The sequence below is a fragment of the Typopeltis vanoorti genome, chromosome 23, assembly GCF_054136105.1.
Source record: "Typopeltis vanoorti isolate ZY-2024b chromosome 23, IOZ_Tvanoo_1.0, whole genome shotgun sequence".
Taxonomy (NCBI): Eukaryota; Metazoa; Arthropoda; class Arachnida; order Uropygi; family Thelyphonidae; genus Typopeltis; species Typopeltis vanoorti.
Window position 1 is genome coordinate 39,198,204 of NC_143571.1, and position 27,901 is coordinate 39,226,104.

The window sequence follows — 27,901 nt, forward strand, 5'->3', positions numbered from 1 at the left end:
TGTCCACACAACTATACGACATTCTCACAGTATCTATCATATCTTGCCTTGAACTCATTCACTGTCATAGCACCCACAACAGACTCTAGCAGCTTATTCCACTCATTTACCACTCTAAAAGTAAAGAACCCAGCTCTAACACCCTTGCCCAGCTTCCATAGATGTCCCCCCTAGTTCTCCCACCACCAGTCCTGATCTCAAAAATATCCTCTGAATTTATCTTAAAGAAACCCCTTCAGCAATTTGAATGTCTCAATCATATCTCCCCTTTTCTGCCTATCAACCAATTTCTGCAACCCACAAATCTTCAACCTGTTCTCATAAGGTTCATTCCATAGACCTGCTATCATCTTGGTCACTCGCCTCTGGATCCTCTCCACCTCCTCCCCATCAAGAAGAAACCTAGGTGACCAAATCTGGGCACAGTAGTCGAGATGAGGTCTTCTCAAGGCTCGGTACAGAGGTACAATAACTTGCTTGTCTCTGCTTGTCAAGGTATTCTTCAATAACCAAGTGAGTTGATGAGCTGATTTAGCTACTTTTGCAATGTGCCCCACCTAAACTTCATCTCCCTATCCACCAACACGCCCAAGTCCCTGGCCTCATCAATCTGCTGGAGTACAGTTCCACCAATGTGGTATACTGCTAATCTTTTCACCCCAAAATGCATAACCTTACATTTTGTCACATTAAATTGACATCCAGTCTCCTTATCCCAGAACGCCAATCTATCCAAGTCGTCTTGCAAGATTTTGACATCTTCTGCATTCACTATTGCCCTACCCAACTTAGCATCATCAGCAAACAAATAAACTGTTCCTCTTAGATCCTTCCCTATATCGTTAATGAACATATTAAACAACAGTGGTCCAAGAACAGAACCCTGCGGCACACCACTAGTCACAGGCCGTCTTTTGGACTCTACTCCTGAATAAACTACTCTTTGATATCTCTCCTTCAACCACCCACTTATCCATCTCACCAATCCTATATCCATTCCCATATGTTGTAGTTTACGGATTAGAATTCCATGTGGTATCCTGTCAAAAGCCTTAGCCAGGTCCAGCAGTATCACTGTAAACCCATTTCCCTTATCCAGCTCAGCCATCACTGTGTTATAAAACTTGAGCAAGTTACTGAGGCATGATCTACCCTTCACAAAGCCATGCTGTCCCCCGTACAGCATCTCATTTTCATCAATCCATTCCTGTATTTTTCCCTTGACTACTTTCTCCAAGACCTTGACAATGACTCCTGATATGCTGATCGGTCAGTAATTTGCAACCATAGTCTTGGATCCTCCTTTATGCAGTGGAACTATTTTCCTCTATTTACACACCTTCGGGACTAAACCAGACCCAAGACTCAGATTAAACAACATGGTCAAGGGCACTGATAATTCTTTAGCTGCTTCACGCAAGACCCGTGCCGGTATACCATCCAATCCCACAGATGTATTCACATTAAGGTTCTGTAATAGACTATTCACCTCTACTTCATTCATCACAATTCCCATATAAACTAATGGTTCCTTCATTTTTTCAATGTCACCACCTGAATGATATACTTTTGCCAAGTGCTCGCTCAGTAACTCCACTATATCGACTGATTCAGTGACCTCCTTACCATCGTCATTCCTTAAAATCATTTTGCCGTATACAGTTTTTTTTTTTTTGCTTGCAGCATACTGAAAGAACTGTTTGGGATTCTCTTTAGCTTGCATAGCTAGTTTCCTTTCATAATCAACTTTTGCTTTTTTTTACCACACTTGTTACCCTTCTGGTCTGCACTTTATACCATTCATGTGCCTGCTGGTCACCTCTTTCTTTAAATTCCCTCCACAGTTGTTTCTTTTTTTTGCAGCTCAAGCTTAATGGTGTTATTCATCCATTTAACCCTTATTTGTTTTACTATTCTGACCCTAGGTATACAATCAGCCATAACCTCCTGTAAATGCTCCTTGACCACTTCCCATGCTCTATCAACATCCAGCGCTTGCAGTTTTACATGCCATGGCACTGATCCAAGCAATCTTCTAAGCTTGTCATACTTGCCAGCACGGTAATTCCACATATACCCTGTCTTAATCAAAAATTCCACACCTTTAGCCACTTCCCAGGTCAAGACCTTATGATCACTCTCACCAATAGGTGGCAACATGGTCATATTCATTACAGTCAAATTCTCAGATGCTATTACCAGGTCAAGTACTCTCACACCCCTAGTATTTTCAATTACATGCTGTCTCAGATAGTTATCCCTTAATAATTGAATAAAATCCATTTCCTTCCTCACATGTGTCCTCTCCTCCTTCCAATCAATGTTACCATAGTTGAAATCACCCATAATAATTAACCCTCCTTCCACTCATTTCTTCTATTTGTTTATGCATACTATCTCCACCATCTATTCCATCACCTGGTCTATAGCAGCACCCAATTGTATATTTTGTTCTGCCAGTCTCAATCTCATACCAAATAGCCTCAAATGAGCTCTTTTCACTATCCTGTGATACAACTTCAATTCTCCTTGGTTGCAGTTCATCAGCTGAATGATATAATCACGTAATCACAAGAAAGATATTTATTTATTTATTTATTTATTGATTACGTGATTATATCATTCAGTCTTATGTCGCAAGTATCCTTAAAACAACAAGTTCATCAGCTATCATCAATAACACCCCTCCCCCAATTTTATTCTCTCTGTCCCTACTAAACACACTATAACCTACACATTCTATCCCATTAACTATATCATCTTCTGTCAGCCATGTTTCACTAATGCCAATAACCTGTGGCCAGGAAGAGCCAATTAAGGCCAAAAATTCTTCCTTCTTGTTCCTAATACTCCTGGCATTAGTATACAAAACACATAGTATACATAACACCACACATTTTAAAAGAATGTGCGAAACAGTTACCTTTGCCCTTGATCTATTTATTTAAATGAAAATCTTGTAGTGAATAAAGTTCCTAAGGAGTGGTATGAAAGGCAAAAGAGTACCACTCCACAGAAGTTTCCAATTACAGACCAGTCAGTATAACTGCAGTTGTACTGACTGGTCTGTAATCTTGGAGAGATTGGTTAGAGGATTACAGGATCAGATTGATGGACATAGGCTTCTTTATGAAATAAGCATGGATTTGTAAAGAATATGTCTTATTTTAGCAATTTACTTGCATTTTATGAGGTAACTGTCATGTAGGATAAAAGAGATTTGCATGCAGAAATATTTTTGGGCTTTGTGATAGATTATCTCATGATAAGTTGGTGTACAAGATGCAGAGGATGGGAATAGATAGTATATTGTTAGATGGAAAGTTGTGTATGAGGGAGTAGAGCAGTGTCTCAAAAAAAAGTAGGATAACCAGTGGTGAACTCCAGGGTCTTTTCTTGGGCCCTGTTATTTAACTTGTAAATATATTTCATATGGATGGACTGGGGTTCTTCAGTTATTTTTTATTTTCTGAAAATTATAAGGAGTACAGCTGATGTTAATTCCCTTCGAGAGGATTTGAAAAGATCTTTAGGTTTGACAAATGAGTCGTTTTATGGTTTTATTAAGTGCAAGGGTTGCATTTTGGATTGCAGAGATATAAGGCTGTGTACATATTGATAGACCTATAATGCAGTAAGCAGATGAGATTTGAGATCTGGGAGTAATGGCTGATAGCAAGCTAAAATTTAGAGGGCATAGTGCAAATGTTTCAAAACACTGTTTTGCTGCTATGATAAGAAGTACACTAATATGCAGGGATAAGGAAGTGGTTGAGACATAGTATAAAGTTCAGACCATGCTTGGACTACTGTGCTCAGATTTAGTCATCCAGTTTTCACTGTGATGTGGAAACAATGGAAAGGGTCAGAAATAAGCTACTAAGACAAAATCAGGACTATGAAATGTGACTATGGATAGAAGTTAAAGAAATGTGATTGCAGAGTTTGGCAGATAAGAGAAAATGAGATGATATGATAGAGATGCTCAAGTTAATGAGGAGATTTTATTGGATTAATTCAGAAAGGAGGAAGAACCAGAGGCTATTCCTGAAAGTTGTGTAAAAATGTGGTAAAGTTAATTTTAAGTGTTAATTTTAAGATTCAGTATGATAAATATGTTGTCAGTTGAATGAACTTCTCACTATGAGTCTTCTGCTTCCATGGAGGGTGTAATAATCATAATACACAGTGCAACAATTTGGTCTTCCTTGTTTCTGATGTTCCTGGCATTTGTGAACAGACTTTTAGGTCTAGAATCAGGAATACCTATGCCACCTCTCAGCTATGATTTGTCCCCACTCACCATTCTCCATATATCTCCTCATACTCAATTTACTCAACTTATGTAAGTCAAGTAGTTGAGTGCGAGAAGATTCCAGGCCATTCCATTTCTATGCTGATCATCCCCATACATATGCTACTGCTGCGAATATCCGGTCTCCGATTTTCCCTCCATCTCACATTTGTTTCCTTACACTACTCTCTCCATTCATATGAACTTATAGTCTCACCTGACCATCAAAGTCCACTCTCCTGAACTTTCACATCATCTCTTACTTCCTCTATCTCTTTTTCACACCACCCATTATACTTCTTTCTAGAAATAGTCATTCCAGTTGACTCATTGAATCCATTATGATTATCCCTGATGAGGATATAGTGGAAAAGGGTCCAGAGAAGACAGACTTAATGTGGTAACTTCATATCTTTGGGATACGAAGACAGATTGAGGGGCTGCAGTTAGCAAAGATTTATAAATATGAGGAAGAGAGGAGATATAATTGAGACATTTAAGTTGGTAAAGGGTTGTTACTGGATTAATGTGGAAGAAATTTTTCACAAAATGGGAAAAAGGAGTAAAACAAGGGGGGACATCCCTGGAAGCTGTATAAGGTGTGAACGACGATATAAGAAGCAGGTTCTTTGCATGGAGAGTGGAATGCATTGTCTGGCATTGTTTTGTTTTTTAAATGTGGCTGCTACTCATGAAAAATTTATTTGTGAACCTATGTACACTCATAGTATAGGTCAGTGGTGGCAAACCTTTTTATGTGCGTGTGCCAAAAGTTTACAAATCGAGTTTCTGATTGTGCCGGCACATGCCAAAAATTTACAAATCAAGTTGATGATGTGCCGGACAGTTTTTAGTAGGTAAAAAATTAATAGAAAATCTATTAATTAATTTATAATAATATATAATATTTTATAAATAATTATTTACAATTTTATAAATAATATTTTATTTTATTTATATTATTTATTTATATATAAATTTATAATAGTAAAATTAATTATTGTATTATTAAATTGATTTTAATGTTGGTTTAAAAAAAAAAAAAAAACGATAGTGAGAAAAATATTTATGAATTGTAACTCACCATAGAAGTCAGCTGAGCAGGGGAAGCTCAACTTGTCAGCGAAATGCTTACCGCATTTACTTGAATATAACTTGCTCTTGCGTATAACTCTCACCCCCTGATTTTACTTTAAGAAAAAAGACATCAAAAATTTTGCATATTACCTCTCACAAAAAAAAAATGTTTAAACATGTTCACGTCGAGGCAATAGTACTCCCCCCCCGGTTAAAATCACGTAGTTTTGTTGTATCCCTGAATAAAGTAGAGATGCTTTTGCAGTCTGTGTAATATATTTCTCAACAAATAATGTGATTCATTAGTTAGCACCATTTTTATTCCAGCTGTCTCTAATTGGACTATTATTGTCTCCTCCCACAGAAACTATGCTGTACAGACTCAAGTCAACAACTGTGTTTCAGTGCAACCATTATGTTGCACTGAAACGCAGTACCTAACTAAAAACTATTGTCCAATTTTTCAATTACGTGAAATAAGTGTTTGTTTTATTGCATTTGAAATTCTCTATGTCATTATGACAGATCACAAAGACTAACTTCAAATAAAATTCTACAAAGAACTGAAACACACCATATAATTACTGTGACCATATATCCTTTATTTAAGAGGACAGTCCTTTATTTCACTACTTTGTCCGTTAGATTTTTTTTTTCCTAAAATGGTCGTTTTGTCCTTTATTTTGTGAATTGAAATAGTAAATTGAATATTGATGCCAATATATTTAAAGATGCAATTCATAAATTTTACCAACCCTGCATTGATTATTTAAATAACTGGGACAGCTTTCGTGGAAATGGAAGTATTTGAATGGATCCTACTACAAGAAACCCCTCTGCGGACGAAGATCGACGAAAGTGTTTTGTTCATTTCCAGTCGCTTGAACTTAAATATAAATGATGGCGAACTATTTGATTAAGTTTAGTGTAGTAAAAGTTATGTCACCAGTGAAAAGATCGATTGCGACAAAATGACGTAGTAGGGTTGAAATTTTTAAATATTTTGCAGATAAACATGTATCTTTTAAAAACATTTTAAAAATCATTGAATTTTGCTTGTGTCTCCTGATCTAACGCCCCACTGAACGAGTATTTTCATTAGTGAACAATATGTGGACCAGTGAAAAAAAAAACAATTAAAAATCGAAACATTGAAAGCATGCATTTATACCAAATGGAACTTTGATATGAATTGAATACAGCTTTATGAATTTTTAAAACACAAACCTGATTTATTAAAAAAAAGTTCATTCTTGTGTAAAGTATCAAAATTAAATTTTTTTAAAGTAATAATGTAATTGTTTAAAAGGCTTATATATATGCTTATATTTTACAATGTTATAAAGCTTTTTAGTTTTAGTGAAACAAATAAATGCAACCTGCTTTTTTTATTATTTATTATGAAACAATTTCTGATTTGTCCTTTATTCTTTATTTTCTCCAAAAAAATATGGTCACTGTACATATGTGTGTATGTGTGTGTGTGAGTTTGCCTGCCAGCTCAACCCAAACAAGCAGTAATAAAATTCAACCAAGGGTTGAAACTTTGTGTGAGTTGAGCCCACCAGTAATGAGAAGTTCCGTCGGAACGATAAACGACACTCCTTCGTGAATGTGTTAAAACTAGGAAATATATAGTGAATGTTATTATGACAGTTTCAGATGTTATGGAATTCGGTTAAAGAGAATTAGCATTTCAACTCAACACTTGTCGGTTGCCCATGTCTTTGGGTTGCGTGACCTTTTGTTAATACCGCACCAATCATATGCATGTCTTCATAGCTGCTCTCTTGTGTAAAACAAAATTTAACTTGTACGTATTGTAATAATAAAAAAAAGGGTTGAATAATTTATAAGCGTATAAAAGGATATCACCTGTAAATCGTTGAAGTGCCAGCAAAATTCTCGTGTGTGCCATAGGTTCACCATATATGGTATAGGTGGGTTAAAGATGGACTTTTTTTTCTATTTTTATTGATTTTTAATATACTTATTTGTAGTTTTTATTTATTTTTTTTACCAGTCCAGAAACCCTGCTCTAGAGACCAAACATGGAACATGGAATCAAGCTACTTCAGGCCTCCAATAAGCAAGGCAGTGGTCTCACACCAGATGATGAAATTCATTTCCTACCTAAAGATATTCATAAACAGCCCACAATGGGATTCAAACCTGTAGCCTATTAGCTGGAGATTGGATATGCTAACTACTTGCCAACCATGAACAATGAATAAGAATACACTGAATGAGTTTAAAGCAAGTTTGATGTAACAGTGTGTACCTCCCATGATGAGTCTTTTGGCTCCATGGAGGTCTAATGTTAATAATAATAACTCTTGATACAATACAAATTTATGTCATAAATATTTTAAATACAATCTGATGTCATCTTTAGAAAAAAAAAAAATTTTTTTTTGAAGGCCTGCAAATTAAATGAACAGCTAAAAATAAGCATAAGAAAACACATAGCTTATAAACACTGTGAGTATATTATTAGATATGTGAAGAGCCAAAGGCTTCAATTCGGCGACATATAACTTGTTTAAGTTAAGGGATATTACATCCCATATAGTTTCTTAGCCGAATAAGAAACTCAAAGAGTTTCATGCCGAATATAGTAGAGACTATACAAAGTTCGGCGATTCCAAGCGTAAGCAAATACCTGGATACTGCAGCACTGATCCCAAAGGGTAGTGCAAGCTGGGGCAACTCGTGGTAGAAGTGGAGCGAGCTCCGATCACTATTCTTGATATTTGCCCATAATGTGAACTTAGCTCTATGAACTGTATTTTTGTTCACATTATGAGAGAAGGTCACTACCCAGACCGGTTTCGACCTTTATTGAGGTCTCATCAGTGAGTAGCCAGACCTAGTTAATATCAAGTTTGTAGCGAACAGAACTTGTACCCGTTCTACGAGTATTGCCGTGAGGTGCTCTAATAGGTGCTCACATATCTAATAATTTATTAGAGCACCTCACGGCAATACTCGTAGAAGGGGTACAAGTTCTGTTTGCTACAAACTTGATATTAACTAGGTCTGGCTACTCACTGATGAGACCTCAATAAAGGTCGAAACCGGTCTGGGTAGTGACCTTCTCTCATAATGTGAACAAAAATACAGTTCCTAGGAGCTAAGTTCACATTATGGGCAAATATCAAGAATAGTGATCGGAGCTCGCTCCACTTCTACCACGAGTTGCCCCAGCTTGCACTACCCTTTGGGATCAGTGCTGCAGTATCCAGGTATTTGCTTACGCTTGGAATCGCCGAACTTTGTATAGTTTCTACTATATTCGGCATGAAACTCTTTGAGTTTCTTATTCGGCTAAGAAACTATATGGGATGTAATATCCCTTAACTTAAACAAGTTATATGTCGCCGAATTGAAGCCTTTGGCTCTTCACATATCTAATAATTTATTAGAGCACCTCACGGCAATACTCGTAGAAGGGGTACAAGTTCTGTTCGCTACAAACTTGATATTAACTAGGTCTGGCTACTCACTGATGAGACCTCAATAAAGGTCGAAACCGGTCTGGGTAGTGACCTTCTCTCATAATGTGAACAAAAATACAGTTCCTAGGAGCTAAGTTCACATTATGGGCAAATATCAAGAATAGTGATCGGAGCTCGCTCCACTTCTACCACGAGTTGCCCCAGCTTGCACTACCCTTTGGAATCAGTGCTGCAGTATCCAGGTATTTGCTTACGCTTGGAATCGCCGAACTTTGTATAGTTTCTACTATATTCGGCATGAAACTCTTTGAGTTTCTTATTCGGCTAAGAAACTATATGGGATGTAATATCCCTTAACTTAAACAAGTTATATGTCGCCGAATTGAAGCCTTTGGCTCTTCACATATCTAATAATTTATTAGAGCACCTCACGGCAATACTCGTAGAAGGGGTACAAGTTCTGTTCGCTACAAACTTGATATTAACTAGGTCTGGCTACTCACTGATGAGACCTCAATAAAGGTTGAAACCGGTCTGGGTAGTGACCTTCTCTCATAATGTGAACAAAAATACAGTTCCTAGGAGCTAAGTTCACATTATGGGCAAATATCAAGAATAGTGATCGGAGCTCGCTCCACTTCTACCACGAGTTGCCCCAGCTTGCACTACCCTTTGGGTTCAGTGCTGCAGTATCCAGGTATTTGCTTACGCTTGGAATCGCCGAACTTTGTATAGTTTCTACTATATTCGGAATGAAACTCTTTGAGTTTCTTATTCGGCTAAGAAACTATATGGGATGTAATATCCCTTAACTTAAACTGTGAGTATACTTTGAATATTCTTTGAAGATACCAACAGAATAACGGAACAATGAGAATTATAAATAATAAATTACACGATAACCACAGTAATTAACTTTAATGAAATAAAAGTACAGATATTTCGTTCTGAAACTAACAGTACATTATCAGTATAGACAACAAGCAAATCAAAGGCACAGAATACAAAGTACATACAGCAGTCGGTGGTTTACCAATTAAAAACTGTTGCCACGTGTTAGAAATTAATATTAATAATTATTACAAATATTATTAAAACCTATTTTTTGATTGTTACATAAGATAAGAATCTCCCAAACCTTTGGGAGAGAGAAACAATCGTTCCAATTCAGATTTGGCTGATGTAAATGGGCTTCGCAACCTTCTTTGAAGAGGCGTTCATATTTAAACTTGCATCTATGGAGAAGACAAGCTTTATCCCACTGGATCTTGTGTTTAGTGTCAATACTATGTTGTGCCAGACTTTTGAGGTTTCATGTATTCGATATGATATTAATGTTCGTTAATGCTTTTTTCCACAGAACAGTCTGTTTGTCCAAAGTATGTTAGATTACATTCACACTGTAAAATTCAATGCAGTGAAATTTTATATAAAGATTTTCCAACATCGATTTTTACAGAGGTCATAAATCATGTGGAAAGATCAATATTGTAAATTACTGTATTTTAAAGGAGAAGTGCTGATCGTAAACTTGTAAAGCTAACTAACAAAAAGAATGATATAGAAATTGTTCACAAATTATAAAAATATTGTCAAGATTAAAATTGTGCATTATGTTGATTTGATGTAACAGAACATTAAAAGTAATTCTGCCTTAAGTTAAGGGAATTACACAAGATTATGTTGGCGACTTGAAAGTAAACAAAGGTATTGAAGGTCATTCAGATGTAGAGATTGTTGCCGCCAAATCTGAAGGTAAAAACAACAGTGACGTCAGTTATTTAGAGAAGATTCAGGGGTCTCTGATTCTAAAAACAAGGAGCTTCTGAATCATATAAGAGGTCTTGAGAACCTAGAGAGAAGGTTTTTTTTTTCCCGTCTTGCTGCAGTCTGTTGGCACGCTCGGACCTCCGTATTTCGTCGTAGGATCGTGAACCCTAGGCACGGGGAAAACCCAGGAGAGGCAGATCATTCTAAGGAGATGGATTTTCAGTAGTGGAATGTGCCACGTGTGACCAGATATGCGATGCCAACAATAGGTCCAAAACCGACGGTGAGCTATGCTACAAATCCCGGAAGAGGACTACACCAGGATGACCGCCAAAAGCCGTTCAGCAAAGGCTAGGAAATAGGACCGATGAAAGCAGTCAGCAGAACCGCCACAAATCTTCAAGACTGTTAGGCCTGTATATGTTTCTAAGAATTTGTGAGTAGATTCTAATGTATTAACGCTGAGAGAGTGATTAAGAATTGCATGTCCGCTGAATGTAGCTTTGTTAAAATAGTTGTACAAGTCACTATAAGTAACTGAGAAGTAAAAGAAGAAATATACTAGCTGAAAATTAGCTAGTATATTTATTGAGAAAAATGTTAGCCAATGATATTGATTGTAACAGCCAGAAATTGCCTAGATTTTGTAAAGCAAGTTATTCAAGCATTGTGAATTGCAGGTCTAAATTGTAAGGTTAAGATTTAAGTTTAAAAATAGGCATTAGAGAGAAATTGTTTAATGTGTATCATGTTGTATCGTACTTCTTGCTCAATTATGTTTTATTGTCTTACAATTCTCTCTCTTTAGTATTTAACTAGTTGTAGGCTGATATATCAATCAAACATGAAGAAAATTTATATTATACTGTGCCACTCCATATTCTGAATTGCAAGAGCAATTTAGATAAATCGACCTTCAACTGTATTAGGTTATCATAAGCTGGTTTTAGGCCGAGGTTTTTATTCTTATACATAGGGTTCCCGCTATGATTCGTATTATTTTAATGAGTGGTGCAATGAAACAATCAGGCAAATACAAGATTCAATTCAAATAAAATTATTTAATGCAGTGTCATATAAATTACATCATAACACAGTATTCCAACAAGGACATTATAATTAAACTAATATAAAGCTCTCATTAAGATTCTAGTATACTACTCAGCTGAGCTTAAACTTTATAATTAAAGATTATATTTAACAGATCTTATTCTTCTTATTACAGAGAAATTCTATCATAACCTTACTCTGATCAAGGTTACATCTCAAAGCATTTAAATATCAAATCAGTTCAAGATATTCAGAAAGATTACAACGCATGAACCATCAGACATTTATTTGTAATTCTCTAAGCTCAGTTAATCAAAATTAGTTCTTGTAAGTTCGAGATTCCTAAATTACAACAAATATGCTTCTCGATATTCTCGTTCAGTCAATGAACACCTAATTCAATAATATAGCATTTATCACTTGAAGAGTCTTAGCACATCACACATTAAATCTTGACTCATTGAATACAGCAACTAGGAATAATTTACTTTCGGCAGAATTAATTTTCGTTACTTCTCACTAAGTATAGTAAAGGTAATCTTACCAGGATATAGCTTCATCACATCATAAGGAGATCGAACAATAATTTTAAAGTCCTTGCTGACTTTTACTTTGTAGTAACACAAACTTAAAAGAATTTTCCACTTCCACGACTGATTTATAAACTCGGGAGAATATAACCTTTATGCACTTGGTTTAAATTATCTACCTATTTCTTCTTTTTTCTTATACGTATTATCCTATTTCCTGCACTATTCCACTGCTAGGCATTAGGAAGTTTGGTATAAATCCAACTCAGAAAAAGGTAAGTTAAAATACCAAGTGAATCCCGGTCCTTTCAATTCTGTTTTCGGCACGTCAAAATTCTCCTCCAGTCTCCAGCTACCATTCCCGCCAGAAACTGGTTCTCACCGGTTAGGCTCACATCAAACTTGTTTTTTCCTTCGTATATAGTAGTTCACACTCCAACACACGCTAGGAGAAATTTGCATGTTTTTTCACAACAACCAACCAAATGATATCTGGATATATTAAAATTACATACATTACAGTTTCTTATATTATTATCAAAGGAATAAAATAAATAAAATAATTGACACTTTAATACAGAGCCTTTTCATATCTATAATATGTTTTAAAATCACATAAATAAAATTAACTAACAAAACTTAAAAGGAATTACATAAATAATATTTTATAAGCAAGAAACTAACAGAATAAATTTAAATAAGTCCTGCTTATGATATGGAAGATGATGTTAATTATGAATGAAGTATTATTATTATAAATATCTTCATTCACAATTTAACAATCATATTGTATAGAGCTTAAGGTAGAATAAACATGTTTTGTTTGTTTAAAACTATCGCCTGACCTTTGACCAATACACTGGCTCATAAAAGTAACTGAACCTGTGTGCTTAAATTAGAGAAATTGCCATGACTGACTATTTAAGGTATTATTTTAGAAAGTGATCTATTCTATAAGTGTTATAACTATTCGTCCTGTGCTATAACATTAATTCAGGGTGGCGCAGTCAAAAAAAAAATTATATCGCGTGGGAAATAGTTAACTGTAACCGAGAGTTGCCTATTCTAGAGGCCTTTTCACTAACAGTGCTAATACTTGTAGGAAGTATAAGGGATCACAAGTGGGGACTAAATTAATTGGCTTAAGTTAGAACAAGGTAAAGAATACTTAACTGAGAGTTAGAAGTTAAAGTACACATAGGAAAGATAACAAAAAAAGAATAGAATTAATACAAAGGCGAAACAGCCAAGATATTGACGAAAAGATAATTAATTATTATAATAATATAAATTACTAAATCATCATAATATTACAACATGGTATCTGGTAAACACCAGCTAATGATAAAGGTGCCAGTTTGTCTTTTGTAGATGAAAACAGGAGAGAAAATTTGTGGATCAAAAAATATGTGGGAAAAAGATATTTCTTCAATATTCTGCCAATTGGTTCCGAGATGCCAGAGATATAATGGATTGAAATCTTGCAGTCTATTGAAGAATCCTGAGGTGTTGGAACATAGGTGTCAATTATCTGCTGGATATGATTAGGGTTGTAACCATTACATTTCATTAATGTTTTGATGGTGGAAAGTTCTTGTTGTAAGCTTGAGGGAGAGGAGCATACTTTATGTGCTTTATTAATTAACAACTTGATAACACCAATTTTTTGGGAGGTGTGAGGAGCAGACTTTTGATGAATGTATCTGGCAGTAAAGGTAGGTTTTCGATAAACACTGGTTGATAAATTACCAGAGGTTGTGTGTGTAAGAAGGATGTCTAAGAACGGTAAACTACCAGCCTTTTCTTTTTCCATGGTGAACTGAACGAGTGGGTGAAGGCTATTGATCTGTTGTAGGAATGTAGTAAGTTCCTCTTCAGCATGCGGCCAAATAGCAATGACATCATCAACATAACGAAACCAAAGAGAGGGTTGGGAATGAATGGATGAGAACAAGGCGTCTTCCAGATGGTTCAAAAAATAGTTTGCCAAAGGTGGTAAAAGAGAGCTACCCATGGCAGTACCTTTGACTTGTTTATAGATCTTGTTTTTCTAGCTGAAATATCCTGAATGTATACAAAAATCTTTGCAATATCGGGAGGGTAATCATCATAAAGTAAATTAACAGTGTCAATTAATGGAATATTGGTAAAGAGGGGAATGATGTTAAAGCTGACTAACAAGTCCGACTCTTGTATTTGAATATCCTTGATTTTTTCAAGAAAATGTGTGAAATTTTTGATGAAGGATCTGGATTGTCTTGTATGGGCAGTTAATAAACGTGACAGAAATTTAGCAATTCTATAAGTGGGAGAGTCAATACAATTCACGATGGGTCTTACTGGATAACCTTCTTTATGAATTTTTGGGAGACCACATAAACGAGGAGTTTTTCCAAAATGAGTGCACAACTTGTCCACAGTATTTTGATCTCAACTGACAACTTCATCAGCAGCTTATTTAATTTTAATTTAATTTTAAGTTTAATTTCGGTTTTTGTAGGGTCATGATTAATTTCTTGATAGGTGGAGGTATCCTGTAAAAGGCGGTCTATTTTTCTCTCACACTCAGTCTTATCGATTACCACTACTACTTTACCTTTATCTGCTTTCGAAATAGATATATTGCTATTTTTTCTTAATGAGATTAGTGCACATGTTTCCGCACTCAATAAGTTTGATGGAGGTAATTTGCTTTTGAATGAAGCAGCAACTTCAAAACGTAGTTTGTTAGCATCTTCGCAGGAAAGTCACGACTTTCCAGTGAAAAAGAAAAGAAAACACAACCTCCGGTAATTTATCAATCAGCGTTTATCGAAAACCTACCTTTACTGGCAGATACATTCATCATAAGTCTGCTCATTACACCTCACAAAAAATTGGTGTTATCAAGTCGTTAATTAATAGAGCACATAAAGTGTACTCCTCTCCCTCAATCTTACAACAAGAACTTTCCACTATCAAAACGTTAACAAAATGTAATGGTTACAACCCTAATCAAATCCAGCAGATAATTGACACTTATGTTCCAACACCTCAGGATTCTTCAGCAGACCGCAGGATCTCAATGCCTTATATCGTTGGCATCTCGGAACCAATTGGCAGAATTTTATAGAAATATTATCTTGTTCCAACATATTTTCTGATCAACAAAATTTCTCACTTGTTGCCATCTACAAAAGACAAACTGCCACCTCTATCATTAGCTGCTGTTTACCAGATACCGTGTGAATGTAATCTAACATACTTTGGACAAACAGGCCGTTCTGTGGAAAAAAAGAATTATTGAACATCAATATTATATCAAATACATGAAACCTCAAAAGTCTGGTCTGGCACAACATAGTATTGACACTAAACAAAAGATCCAGTGGGATAAAGCTTGTCTTCTCCATAGATGCAAGTTCAAATATGAACGTCTTTTCAAAGAAAGTTGCAAAGCCCTTTTACATCGGCCAAATCTGAATCGGAACGATTGTTTCTCTCTCCCAAAAGTTTGGGAGAGTCTTATCTTATGTAACCATCAAAAAAATAGTTTTTAATAATATCTGTAATAATTATTAATATTAATTTCTAACACACACACGACAACAGTTTTTGATTGGTAAACCACCGACTGCTGTAAGTACTTTGTATTTCGTGCCTTTGATTTGCTTATTGTCTACACTGATGATGTACTGTTAGTTTCAGTATAAAATATCTGTACTTTAATTTCATTAAAGTTAATTACTGTGGTTATCGTATAATTTATTATTTATAGTTATTATTATTACCCCAAGACCTCATGGAGTCAAAGACTCATCTGGGAGGTCCTTTTATCACACACACACACATCTCATCATACCGTGTCTTAAGCACACTCAAACTAATTGCAGACACCACACTCTCAGGCAAGGTATTCCAATTATTCACAACTCTGCACGAAAAAAAACCTGCCTCTCACTCCCCTACTCACCCCCTCTTTATACAGTTTCCAGGGATGACCTCTGGTTCTCCCCTGATCTCCCACTATTCTCTGTAGAACTTCTCCACCGTTTAACCTATGACAACTGCTTACTAACTTGTAGGTCGCTATCATATCTCCCCTCTTCCTCCTGTCCACCAAACTCTGCAAATTACATCTTCTCAATCTCCTCATACTCGACATTCCAGAGATTAGAAACTACCTTAGTCGGTCACCTTTGGACATTTTCCAACATCCTTCTGAAAACCCAGTGACCAAATCTGGGCACAATAGTCCATGTGGGGCCTAATCAAAGCCTTATACAATGGAACAAGAATCTCCCTACTTCTACACGTCAGTGTCATCCGCATCATTCCCAAAAGCCTTTGTGTTGTCTTCACAATTTTGGCGATGTGTCCCCTAAATTTTAGATTCTTATCCACTATCACCCCCAGATCTCTTATTTCCTCTACCTCCAACAATATATTCTCACCAAGCATAAATTCTGCATCCCACCTTTGTTTTCCAAATTTTAAAACTTTACATTTTGCAACATTGAACTCACATCCCCATTTCCATCCAAATATCTCCATCCAAATCTTCGCCAATATCATTAATATACAAGTTAAATAGTAATGGCCCTAAAACAGACCCCTGAGGCACTCCAATAGTGACTTTCCTTTTCCTGGATATCGCACCCCCATACACAACTTGTTGATACCTATCAGATAGCCAGTATCCAATCCAATCCACTAATCTAATATCCAACCCCATCTACTCTAGTTTGACTGTCAACTTATCATGAGGTACTCTATTAAAAGCCTTTGTGAAATCCAAGTATATTACTGGGTATCCTTCTACTCTGTCCAAGGAAGCAGTCACTTTATTGTAATAAGTAAGTAGATTACTACAGGTTCCTTTAAAGATTAGGAAGAATGAGAATTGCTATTAGCAATCCAAGCAAACTGATAGTAACAATCCTCATTGCTCCATTATCATTGTGAAGTGAATCCTGGAGTGAAAGCGAATCATAAAGTGAATAGTCAGTGACACTCCAGCCCACAGTGTGGTACTGCATTATACTGTTGATTCACTAGTTCCATGTAATTTTCAGTTTTAGTGTTATCTAAAATCTCTTCACAAACATTTCTGAATGATTTCCTTCCAGGCTTTTAGTTCTAATAGTAAGAACTTAGTAAGTTCTAATAAGGAAATTCTAGTAAGTTTTTAGTTCTAGTTCTCAGTAAGAACAATCTTTACTGATTCATCTTTTAATACTTTTATCATGAGGTACCAACAAATATACCTTTTGTAAGTTTCATTTCTGAAATTTTTGGAAATTATATAGTTAGGTTACTAGAATATAACTTTACTTTTGCCCAATGATATAAACATTTTTTTTCATGAGACCAGGATTAATTTGGAATGGCAACAGAAATATTTCATAGGATTAGCAATGGTTGATGTTTTATATTCTTTCTTCCTAATGCAAGTTGTTTTTCATTCCTGTGAAGATTTTACAGGAACTAGGAAGAAAGGTTCCATCATTACCCTACTATCACATAAATACACAGTAAAGTTTTAAATATTTTCTTCGTATAATAAGTAGAAATAGTTACTTTTAAATAGTCAGAAATATGCTAATGATAAGTCTAGAGTGTTACTATTTCAGCCAACTTAGGCATATTTTCAAAAGTCTTCTCCATGCTAAACTACACATGTAAGAGGTATAGAAGGCTTCTCATTATTATATGATAAAAAATACGGGGGTGCTTAAGGGTCAAAGCTGTATAACTGAGAGGAGACCTCCACATAGCCTTTAAAGGAATGCGGAGAACCGACCAGGGCTTCTGACCTAATGTCCAATCCTCACCTTCTCGTGGTGCACCCTGTTGGGTATCTACTTGGATACTGAACGAACGAGGATGGGCTGGCAATTTGGGATTTAGCTGACCAAATTGTATTCTTATTGGTTAAACCAAAATAAAAAAATGATGGTACAACATGACAGAATTTCATGCCTAAGGAATAGAACAACGTAGTTAAGGATATAAATTAAATTAAACTTTAATAAATATTTTCCGATATTTCGGCAATGTCACATTGCCATCTTCTAAAGGAACTTACAAAAAAAGGATGAGCACGGAGGCACTAAAAACACAGTAACTGGGAATGAAGAGATGAAGCTATTGTTCTCCTAAAAGTCCTGATGGTGCCCTCTAGCGGGCTAAGTAGGTGTTCTTGGCCGTTGGGCTGAAGGTCTGCTGATGTAAGCCTCCCAAATATGGAGCAGTCGCATACAACCAAATTTGTTGAGGTTTGGAGAATTTCTTAGGGCTGAGGCTGATTCCATAAATAGTCTTTCGTATTAGTATTTGCTACGGTGTATTACTGTAGCTTTCTTCCACCGTATTCTGTGGCGTGTATCCAGAGCATGGTCCGCAAGACCAGAATGGCTGTACTTGTGAAACCGGATGTAGTCCTTGTGTTCAGAAATTCTGATATTCGCTGTCCTGCCTGTTTGGCCAAAGTAAGAGCTTTCGTGCACTTTAAACCATGAACTTTGGTCGATTTTATGTGACGTCTCATGTACCACTGCCAACAAAGAATTTAAAAAAATACGAGGCCGACAGATGAAAAAATTCGAAAAATTAAAAAAGAACTCTACCGTCCTTCCAAAACTTGCTACCAATACCGTAATCAACCTTTCTTCAGTCACCCTGAAGCAATTAACGCGCTGTCACGTGGCCACAACTTCGCGATTGCTCCCAAAAAAATACCCAGTGAGGATATTATGATCCAAATCTAACGCAGATTCCGCCACCTTCCACATCAAGTCGCCAACAGTGTGAGACTGGATGTAGCTTGTGTCCTTTCCAAAGCAGTCCCACCAAAATCCAACATATCCAACAAGGAATATAAAGCTCTATAGGAAATGAAGAATAATAAAGAAATAGTTATCACCAAAGCGGATAAGGTAAATGCAACTGTAGTCCTTAACCAAAAGGACTACACAGGTAAGCTGAATGCTCTTCTCTTAGATCGAGCTACTTACCTCCCTATCAATTACAATCCCACCAACTCTCAAATTAGAAAACTTCACAGGCTCCTTAAGAGAGTCACTTCTTGGCCTGTAGAAGTTACCAACAGATTAAAGCCATTTAACTCTATACCTCTCCCGTATTTACGGACTCCCAAAAATACATAAAGAAAATGTGCCATTACGTCCCATAGTGGATGGCATTGATTCCCCCACATACAAATTAGCTAAACATTTGGCCAAAGAGCTCACACACTATACTGGCAACACACCACCACACATAAAAAACTCAGCCCATTTCAAAGCCAGCATAGAAAACCTTACACTCCAACATACTGACATAATGGTCAGCTTTGACATCTCCTCTTTATTCATAAATGTCCCACTCAAGGAAACTCTAGAGCTAATCCAAGCTAAATTTTCTCCCGATATCTCAGCCTTATTTCAGTTCACAATGAACTCAGGCTATTTTGTTTGGCAAGGAAAATTCTACAAACAAATAGAGGGGACAGCCATGGGTTCACCACTCTCCCCACCCTTGGCCAATTTCTTTATGGAGACCTTTGAAGAAAAAGCCTTAGCCTCTGCCCCACAAAAACCAACCATATGGCTTCGCTACGTTGATGATGTGTTCGCTATTTGACCATATGACTCTGAAACACTTCTCTCCTTTTTAACACACTTAAACAACCAACACCCCAGAATCAAATTCACCCTGGAAAAAGATGAAAAAAACAGCCTCCCTTTCCTAGACACACTAGTCACCCGCCAGCCTAATGGAACCTTGGTTTTCTCAGTTTACAGAAAACCCACCCATACAGGCAGATACATTCACCAACAATCCCACCCCCCCACACACAACAATATGGAGTAGTGAAAACACTATACAACAGGGCTAAACTAATCTGTTCAAATGACTTGTCCCTAAACACTGAACTAAATCACATCCTCAACACTTTCTCAGCCAATGGCTACCCCCCAAAAAAAGTCCAAAAAATATTAGAACCTACAAACCACAGATCCCCTCCACAACAAGGATTACGCTAAATCCATCACCATTCCCTACATCCGAGGCACCTCGGAAAAGATGCCTCGGATGTAGGGAATGGTGTAGGGAACAGATTACAACTGCAAGGGACCTGTATACCAGGTCCCTTGCAGTTGTAATCTGTCTTACTTTGGCCAAACAGGCAGGACAGCGAATATCAGAATTTCTGAACACAAGGACTACATCCGGTTTCACAAGTACAGCCATTCTGATCTTGCAGACCATGCTCTGGATACACGCCACAGAATACGGTGGAAGAAAGCTACAGTAATACACCGTAGCAAATACAAATACAAAAGACTATTTATGGAATCAGCCTCAGCCCTAAGAAACTCTCCAAACCTCAACAAATTTAGATGTATGTGACTGCCCCAAATTTGGGAGGCTTACATCAGCAGACCTTCAGCCCAATGGCCAAGAACACCTACTTAGCCCGCTAGAGGGCACCATCAGGACTTTTAGGAGAACAATAGCTTCATCTCTTCATTCCCAGTTACTGTGTTTGTAGTGCCTCCGTGCACGTCCTTTTTTTGTAAGTTCCTTTAGAAGATGGCAATGTGACATTGCCGAAATATCGGAAAATATTTAGTAAAGTTTAATTTAATTTATATCCTTAACTACGTTGTTCTATTCCTTAAGTGTTTTTATAAAGCATTTCATGCCGGCTGGGGCATCACCTGGTTAAACAAGGCCACCGTTGTTTTCGCCAAGGAACCAAAGCGAACAGCGAAAAGTCAGCTACTGGAACAAATCTGAAAACAAACCCCAACTCAACATCACCAGAGTTAAAGATCGGTACTATCAACGCAAGAAGCCTGAATGGCAAAGAAATGGAGCTAGCTGAGGAATTGGATAAGTACCAGATCGACATAATAGGGGTGACTGAAACAAAAAAGACAAAAACTGTTGAGATCTTTCTGAGCAATAAATACAAAATGGCATATTCAGGCAATGAAAATCAAGGAAAAGAAGGAGTAGCCATAGTATTCAACACTAAATAAGAGGATAATCATCTTGAATGGCAGGCATTCTCAAGTAGAGTGATGTGGGCAAATATCAGAATGGGGAACTGGACAATGAGACTTATTTGTACCTATGGTCCCACAGAAGGTTCTACTAAGGTAGAAGTGGAGGAGTTTTTTTGAGGCTTTAGAAAAATCAACTGACACAATGAAAAATGAAAAGTTGGTCCTTGTTGGGGATCTAAATAGCAGAGTAGGAAATGATTGAGAGACATACAAAAATATTTTGGGAAAATTTGGAGAAAAGAACAAAGCTAATAGTAATGGCAAATATCTGTTGGATTTCTGCTCAGGACATGGACTGGTTATTACTAACACAATGTTCCAACATAAAAATGTGCACAAATTCACATGGAGAGAAGAGGCTAGGAATAAGAAAAGTCTCATTGACTATGTTATTGTTGATAGTGATGTTTTCTCCCTGGTGCAGGACACCAGAGTGTACAGAGGATTTGAAATTGGAAGTGATCACCATTTAGTCTTGAGCAGGATAAAATTGAATTTAATATTGAAAAGAATAACATGTAAGAAAGTTTTAAGGCGAATAAAATTTGAGCAGCTCTCAGATGTGAGCTGTAGACTAAAATACACAAAGATTATTGAAGAAAAAATGAAAGAGTTTGAGAACTGGAATTAAACCTTGGAGATTCAGTGGCAAACTCTGAAGAAAACATTGATTGATTCTGCCAGAGAGGCATGTGGTGAGGTTGTCTGTAAGGATAAAAAAATCAGAACTCCCTGGTGGACACAGGAAGTTAAAGAGGCAGTGAAGGAAAAGAAGAACGCACATCAATAGTTCCTGTCAAATAAGTCAGCTTGTGCTCTTAGAGAATATAGAGACAAATGCAAGAATGCTAAACACTGTGTAAAACTAGCTAAACAAAAGTCATGGGAGAACTTTGGCAAGAATATAGAAAATAAATATCAAGAAGGTGGCAAAATATTCTGGAGGTTGTTGAAGAAGCTTAAGAATGGAGGAAAGAGTGCTATAAAAGGAATTAGAGATGATAAAGGTGACATGAAAACGGGAGAAAAAGATATCCTTGAAGTATGGAGTAATTACTTTGAAAAACTGCTAAATGAAACAAGCAGTGATGACAGCACAGTGGTAAAAAACACTGACCAGGCATGCAGTCAGGAATACATATCCATACTTGAAGTAGAAAAAGCCATCAAAGGCTTGAAATGTGGAAAGGCAGCAGGAGTTGATGATATTCGACCAGAAATGCTGAAGTATGGTGTATAAGAGTCTTACAATGGCTGCACTGCATAGTTCAGAAAGCCTGGACAGAGGGACGAATTCCCGATGATTGGAGTAGAGCTCTCATAGTACCCATATATAAAAAGGGAAATAAAACTGCATGTGAGAATTACAGAGGTATTTCCCTACTGAGTGTTCCTGGCAAGATCTATGCAAGTATACTTGAGAAACGGTTGAGAAGAATTGTGGAAGAAAAGCTTGGTGAAGAACAAGCTGGATTCAGGCCAAATAGAGGCTGTCAGGATCAGATCTTCACTTTACGACAAATAGTCGAGAAAGCATGGGAATATAACAAAGATCTCTATTTAAGTTTTGTACACCTGCAAAAGGCATATGACAAGGTGCCATGAGAAAATCTATTCAATATGCTGCAGTTATATGGTGTCAATGGGGCATTATATCAAGCAATACTTAGTCTTTATTTGAGTTGTAAGTCAGCAGTTAGAATTGAAGGAAGTACAGGAAGATGGTTTAATGTTAAATCTGGTGTGAGACAAGGATGTACATTATCTATCTCCTCTGTTATTCATTATCTATATGGATCACATTATGAAGGAAAGTGGTATTAAACATGATATCAAAATTGGAGATGTTAATGTCAGCTCTTTGCTTTATGCAGACGATGTTATACTTCTAAATAAATCTGCTACAAGTCTGCAAGATTCTCTGACTATATTGAATAGCTGTTGTAATAGATATGGTATGAAGGTCAGCAATAAAAAGACAAAGACAATGAAAATAGGCAGAATCATTGAAAATGTCAACTGTGTTTGTGAATGGAGAACCTGTGGAACAAGTAAAACATTTCAGCTATTTAAGCACGATTTTTACTGAAGATGGTAAATTAAATATAGAAATAGACAACAGAATCAGCAAAGCTGATATGGTGGGAAGTCAATTGAATAAATTCATATGGAATAAGAGAGAAATTAGTCGGAACACTAAATTAGCTGTATACAAGACAGTGTTCAAACCAGTTTTAACTTATGGATCTGAGAGCTGGGTCAGAAGTAAAACATTTGACCAAAGACTAGAGACCACAGATATGAGAGTCCTGAGAAAGATTATAGGCGTGAACAGATGGCATCAATGGCAATATCATATTAAAAAAGAGGATATTAGGAAAGAACTTGACATTGTCAGCATCCAAGAATGTGTTAGCAGAGCTAATCTCAGGTGGTATGGTCACTTAAACAGAATGGGCAAGGAAAGATTAGCAAAACAAGTGTTCTCTGCCAGGTTGGCAGCAAAACGACCCAGAGGAAGACCAAGATATAGGTGGATTGATATGGTACAAAGTGCTTTAGACGATAGAAATATAAGATCTGATAATGTTGGAATCTTGACAAGTAACAGACTGATTTGGAGGAAAATTGTAGATAGGAAATTAATAATGATGTAATTTTTTTCATGTAGTACTATCATATTCTGTACACCCCTTGAGTTTACATGGCAGGAATTTGATGATGATGATAAAAAATACTCTAAAGGGATTTTTTTTTTGAAGTTTTCACTGACAAGTACCAATCTTTTGCCTTGAGAACTTACTACAAAAAAACAACAACATACATCTACATCACTACAATAACAAATTACATTATTTGTTTCAATATATGAATCTAGAGTTCTTAATGGTTAGAGCTCTATAATTGAGAGGATACATCCACATAGCCTTTAAAAGAATGCAGAGAAATGACAAGAACTACTAACCTAATGTCCACTCCTCACCTTTTCATGATGTACCTAACAGGGTGCATCATGAGACACCAAACAAACAAGGATGGGCTGGCAATTTGGGATTTAGCCGACAAAATTGTATTCTTATTAGCTTAAACCACAATGCAAAATGATGGTACAACAAAAACAAATTTCATGCCGGCTCGGGAGTTGCCCGGTTAAACAAGACCCCCATTATTTTCACAAGGGAACTAGGGATAACAGCGAAAAGTCAGCTACTGGAACAAATCCTGAAATACATCCCAACTCAACATCATTAGAATCCACAAGTGGTATTATCAACATAAGAAACCTAATTTGCAAAGAAATGGAAGTAGTAGAATAATTGGATAAGTACCAGATCAACATAATAGGAGCAAATGAAACAAAAATGACAAAAAGTGGTGAGATCTTTCTAAGCAATAAATGCAAAATGTTATATTCAGGCAATAACAATCAGGAAAAAGAAAGAATAGCTATAGTATTCGACACTAAATCTGAGGCCAATCTTCTTGAATGGCAGGTAATATCAAGTAGAGTGATGTGGACAAATATCAGAATGGGGAACTGGACAATGAAACATATTTGTGACTATGGTCCCCATAGAAGGCTCTGCTAAAGAAGGGAAGAAACATTTTGAGGCATTAGAGATAGCTGCTGACACAATGAGAACAAATGCTGACACTTAAGAACATAGAAAATAAATATCAGGAAGGTGGCAAAATATTCAGAAGGCTGTCGAAAAAGCTCAGAAAAGAAAGAAAGAGTGCTGTAAAAGAAATTAGAGATGATAAAGGTGACATGAAAACTGGAGAAAAAGATATCCTTCACATATGGAGTAATTACTTCGAAAAATTGCTAAAGGAAACAAGCAGTAACAGCACAGTGGTAAAAAACACTCAACAGGCATACAATCAGGAGTACATATCCATACATCATCAAAAGCCTGCAATGTGGAAAGGCAGCATAAGTAGATGATATTTAACCAGAAATGCTCTCAAGTATGAAGGTATAAAAGTCTTGCAGTGGCTGCACTGCATAGTTCGGAAAGAATGGACAGAGGAACAAATCCCAGATGATTGCAGTAGAGGTATCATAGTACCCATATATAAAAAAGGAAATAAAACATAACGTGAGAATTACAGAGGAATTTCCCTATTAAGTGTTCCTGGTAAGATTTAATCAAATATACCTGAGAAATGGTTGAGAAGCATTCTTGTAATTAATGCTTGGTGAAAGAACAAGCTGGATTCAGGCCAAATAGAGACTGCCAGGATCAGATTTTTACTTTACGACAAATAGTTGAGAAATCATGGGAATATAACAAAGATCTGTATTTAAATTTTGTAGACCTGCAAAAGGCATATGACAAGGTGCCAAGAGAAAAGCTATTCAAAATGCTACAGTTATATGGTGTCAATAGGGCATTATATCAAGCAATACTTAGTCTTTATATGAGTTGTAAGTCAGCAGTTAGAATTGAAGGAAGTACAGGAAGCTGGTTTAATGTTAAATCTGGTGTCAGACAAGGATGTACATTATCCCCTCTGTTATTCATTATCTATATGGATTAGTACCACTTTACTTCATATTATCTATATGAAGGAAAGTGGTACTAATCCTGATACCAAAATTGGAGATATTAATCTCAGCTCTTTGATTTATGCAGACGATGTTATACTTCTAAATAAATCCGCTACAAGTTTGCAAGATTCCCTGACTAAATCGAATAACTGTTGTAATAGATATGGTATGAAGATCAGCAAAAACAAGACAAAGATAATGAAAATAGGCAGAAGCATTGAAAATATCAATTGTATTGTGAATGGAGAACCTATAGAATAAGTAAAGCATTTCAGCTACTTAAGCACAATTTTTAGTGAAGATGGTAAATTAAATATGGAAATAGACAACAGAATCAACAAAGCCAGTACTGGCTGGAAGTCAACTGAATAAATTTATATGAAATAAGAGAGAAATTAGTCAAAACACTAAATTAGCTGTATACAAGACAGTGTTAAAACCAATACTGAGTAAGAAATAAAATACTTGACCAAAGACTAGAGACCACAGATTTGAGAGTCCTGAGAAAGTTTAGGGGCATGAATAGATGATATCAATGGCAATATCATCTGAAAAATGAGGATATTAGGAAAGAACTTGACATTGTTCGCATGCAGGGATGTGTTAGCAGAACTAATCTCAGGTGGTATTGGTCACTTAAACAGAATGGGAAAGGAAAGATTAGCAAAACAAGTGTTCTCTGCCAGGTTGGCAGAAAAAAGACCCAGAGAAAGACCAAGATACAGGTGGATTGATACAGTAAAAAATGCCTTAGAAGACAGAAATATAAGATCTGATAATGTTGGAGGTCTTGGCAGATAACAGATTGATTTGGAAGAAAATTGTTGATAGGAAGTTAGTAATGATGTAACTTTTTGATGTAATACTATCATAATATTCTGTACACCCCTTGAGGGTACATGTCTGGAATTTGATGATGATATATGAATCCAGGATTTTGTTAATATTTCTAAAAACAGAAATCTTCATTCCTGGGACTGAACATTCCAAACAGTTCAGAACATTTACATAAACTGAAATCTCTAACAAGATCATTTTATTCCTATCATCTGATAAGAAAGCACCACTAATGGGGTGGTGATGCATAACCTGTAGTCCTCTCCCAGCTAACAGTTGTATAGTGCTAACTGTACACTAGGAAGGTACTGCTTGCCTGAAAAGTATACCTTTCATAGTCTGAGGAAATGCCAACAAGACACCTAGACAGTAGATTACCTTCATTACTCAAGTACTTCAATGATTCAATGGTACAGCAGTAAAATTCTCCCAATCAGCTAGCAAATAATACTGCTGCCATGTTTAGTGCAAAAAATTGTTCTGTGAAAGAGTGGTGTTTAGCTGCTAAGCATATCTTAATAGACTGAGGAATGGAGAGGAAATACTGATACTAATTGTGAGGAATAGTAGCCATGGAAATATCTAGAAACTTAACATCACTGTTAAAAAGACACAAGTGATTAATCAACCTACTGCATTCTTAACTCTACAAACTGTGGTATCAACAGTCAGTTCCAGATGTAACTCATCAGTCTCCCTCCAGGCACAATGCAGAACAGTGGTAGGTTATTTGCTACTAGAAGACATCTAATCTTCTAAAGAATTATCCATTAGGTTCAGTTCTATTAGACCAAGCCTAACAATAGTATACTTACTATTCCAGTTATTCTGGAGAATAACTATTTTATATCTCTAACCTTGAAAAGAAGAAATGTTCATTCAAATTGTATTTCAGAAGGAAAACGGAGAAAAAAAATTAACTCAGACTTTACTCTCTTATATGATTTTGCCATTTCAAACCTGAAATAAACAAAAAAAGTGGTGACATCACATTGGGTAATGAAACTCATTCAACACATAATCTTGCCGAGTACCACAGAGGCTTGTCCTTTCCTCTGAAAGGTGTGGCAACATCTTGATCCATGCTATTTGTAGTTCACTACTACATAGTTTCTTTTAGAGAAGGTTTAATGCCTGTTGGGAATACATCTAAGACTACTAACAAGTCCCCCAACATGTCAGGCAGAGGATTTTGTTGTTCTAGACTAAATGAAATTCAAAGTTCAGAGTATATATAGACACCTAGATTGTGTAGCCAGAGATTAAACATTTAG

At 36.3% G+C, this 27,901-nt stretch overlaps 1 protein-coding gene across 2 annotated transcripts in view; it reads right to left on the reverse strand.

The window, feature by feature from the left end:
- Nucleotides 1–27,901, reverse strand: part of Vps16A (vacuolar protein sorting 16) — a 432,364-nt gene that overhangs the window by 275,965 nt on the left and 128,498 nt on the right. The window lies entirely within an intron of this gene.